Here is a 3,481-nt window from a genome sequence, read left to right as displayed (position 1 = left end):
CTTCACTCTACAGTTCCTGAAAAAAAAATAATTTTTAGCTGTCATACATTCATAATTATGTCGACTACTAGAAGCGACGAAACAAGAAAAAAAATTGAAAAGTCGATTATCTCGAAAACTATCAATGTTTTAATAGGGATCATAACACAAAGTCCCGTTAATTTTTCACGTAGAATTCGATACCATAAAAAATATAGGTTTCCATATAAAAAAATTAAGTTGGTACCTGTCCAGGAAAAACTGAACATCCTATATATGTAAATATATTTTCATTTTGTGCAGCTCGGGAAAGTAGGCAACTCTGTAGAAAAAAAAATTAAGTTATATCTTTTATTAACCTAGATATTGGACTTACGCGCACTAGATGAACACGGTGTACAAGGTGTCCCGTTCATGTTTCAAAAAAACTTGTGTGCAAGTGCCTCATGGGAAAATAATAGGGGTACTTCATGTAAAGTTTTTTCTTAGACTCCCTGTTTTCGACATACATTGTGTTGAAGCTGTTACTTTCCAAATGGTTTTCCTTAATTATCTTTAAATCGGCTAAAGACAAAAATGTCAAAATTTGTACACGAGTAAACATCGATATCGATACATCAGGTAATTGGAGGGGTACAATCGAAAAAAAAATATATATTAAAAGTCAAATTTTATTACATTTCTAAACGGTTCTGTAAACTCTAAAGCAAGGGTCGGCAACTGGCGGACCGCGGTCCAGATCCGAACCGCGGAAGGTAAAATACTGGACCGCCAAAAATTTTTTGAAAATATAAATTACTCAAATAAATTATTTAAAAAATATTTTTTTACGTTTGAGTGCCACCTTTATCATTTTTTCTAGTATTTTACAATTGTGACTGATTTGAGTTCTTAATGCAAATGAAAATAAAAAATTAGTAAGAAATATGAATTTTTTCTGGACCTCGTTAAACAATTTATGTATATAATTGGATGTCAGTCCAATTGACTAATTGGGGTATACTGGGCAGGTTTTAAAATGATATGGTTAAGATCATTTAGTGATGAAATCTGAGTGCCGACAATATGCATTAATTTCTTATACAAGTACACAATAATTTTTTTTCAAGAATGATGTTTTCTCGAAAAATCAAAAATAAGAGTGTTTGTAAGAGTATAGTACACCGTCCTGGAATACATTGTATATGTAAAAACACTGTATATGTAGCCACTCTCCGGGTTGCTGGTTCTTTGCAAAAATCGACAGAAGTTATGACGGCTATGCAGAGATTAATCAGAGTACCTGAAGTGGCGCAAACAATGCAAGAAATGTCTAAAGAGATGATGAAAGCTGGAATAATCGAAGAAATGTTGGACGAAACTATGGAAGATCTTGAAGATACTGAAGAAATGGAAGAAGCAGCACAAAGTGAAATCGATAAAGTACTATTTGAAATTACAGAAGGTAAAATTGGAGAAGCTCCCTTACCACCTTCAGAACCTGCTTCTAAAGAAGTGCCAGCTGCAGAAGAGCCTGAGGAAGAAGATGAAAATGAAATTCAAGAAATGCAAAGTAGGTTAGCTGCACTAAAATCATAAATAAACGCCTCGCAAACAACAACTATAAATTTTAATGAAAATCGAACTTTATGTGTATGTTAATCTGTAACGTAATCTACTAATAATAATTGCAATACAATTAATTATTAATGTACGAAGTAGTATGAAACTGGAAATTGTAATATGGCTTGTGCCTTTGCCGCAATTTATTTATTATAAATCATTTTCAAGAAAATGCGTTTAATATTAAAGTACACTGCTTATTTTTTGTTTTTTGTTATATGCAGCTTAAACAAAAGTATTAACAATTTTTTAATGATATCATATATTTTACTAGATTGTATTTATATGTAATTTCTGGACATTTTTGTTATGGAAGAAGATAAATTAATTTGACAATATTTAATTTGGGGTTTGAAATTTCTAATTTAGTTGAATTTGATTATAGTAGATTGAAAAAGAGTTAAACCAAAAGATTAGTGCACAGTACACAATGAAAAGCCTTGTTTTAAAGGAATGAGAGAAGCGAGTGACAGTGTTGTTTATTTAAAAATTTGTACATTTATGTACATAAGTTTTTCTAATTTAAACTTTTTTGTACTGCTCACTGTTCCATATTCCTGAGTGATTATTGCTCTACTATAATCACATAAGCAAAATATTTTTTTAATTATTAGAAAATAGAATCTGTACAAAAACAATCACTTATGTAAAAAAATAGAATTTAATTAAAAAAAATTACAAACTTAGAATATATCAGTAAACAAAACGTAAAATATTTATATAAAGGGTTTCTCAGGAGGAAGACTTTAAACTTTTGGAGTGTACTCTATGTGAATCAGTAATTTTAAAAAACTCAAATATTATTAAGCATCCAATTTTTTTTTAAACAACTGTACAAGAACAGCNAGTTTTCAAAATTCAGCGAGTATTAATATTGGGGAGTTTCATCACGACGTGACAACAGCGCTTAACCTGCTAATGCATGCATACCACGTGTACACGCGGCAGACTTGTCCTACGGAAAAAATGTAAACAAATGTTATTGTGAAACATTTAGTAAATTTCAAGGCAATTTTTTTCCAGTTTTTAAATAAATAAAATAAAATGTATCGATAAGAAATGGGTATTGCCGGATAGCTTAGTGCTTACTAGCTCGTGTTATCCGCCGCGCCGTTGTCACATTGCTGGACATGAATTTTATCGAATTTGAAATTTATTACAAAGCTAATTATTTTTTACAATTAAGCATAAAGAAGTTAAAAAAAGTGGTGATAAACATTGTGTTTTATGGTATTCTATGCATGCAGTTATGTTAATATTCCTTAATAAATCGTGTATCAAGTTTGATAATTTTTTTCTCGGAAATGGTTGTTTGATAATTTTTTTCTCGGAAATGGTTGGCAGTCAAACTTCTAACACCCTGTAGTATTAGGAACTTTTAGTACAACTTGGCAACTGTTCGAGTTGAATTACACGACCTAAATTTCGGACAGCTGACTAGCGGGTAGGTACCAGACATTTTTTATAATGGATGACAAAAAACCTGAAGGAATTTTACACCTGTCATTTTAAGCCAATTACATAATGTAATTTCGACAGTTGCCCATGGCAATCTTCAAATTTTTCGGAAATTTTTTTCCTCCTGCCGAGCTAGGCAAACAAAATTAATAACATATAATAATAAATGGAAATTTTTGACAGCTATCATATGGTTCAAAAATCAGTACCTATTCAGAATTTTGCTTTGTAATGTTTTTAATTATTTTAAAATAATAAATAGATACAAATAAATATTTACCATATATTTGTTCCGAGATTTCTTCTATTAACGCTAAATGTTTTTGAAATTCTGGCTGGATTTCTTCTCTTCGCAACGGAGAGTAACGAGGAGCATAGTTATTACCTTTATTTTTCATTTCCATCAGATGTCTGTGTTTCATAAAGTATATGTAATAATTTG

At 30.5% G+C, this 3,481-nt stretch overlaps 1 pseudogene; it reads left to right on the top strand.

Annotated features, from left to right (window-relative positions):
* Positions 1 to 1,074: 1,074 nt before the first annotated feature.
* On the top strand, positions 1,075 to 2,420 carry LOC111693013 (annotated as a pseudogene).
* Positions 2,421 to 3,481: the final 1,061 nt, after the last annotated feature.

The sequence above is a fragment of the Anoplophora glabripennis genome, unplaced genomic scaffold, assembly GCF_000390285.2.
Source record: "Anoplophora glabripennis isolate ALB-LARVAE unplaced genomic scaffold, Agla_2.0 scaffold6436, whole genome shotgun sequence".
Lineage (NCBI taxonomy): Eukaryota > Metazoa > Arthropoda > Insecta > Coleoptera > Cerambycidae > Anoplophora > Anoplophora glabripennis.
Note: the sequence above shows the minus strand (reverse complement) of the source record. Positions and strands in the feature narration are given on the sequence as shown.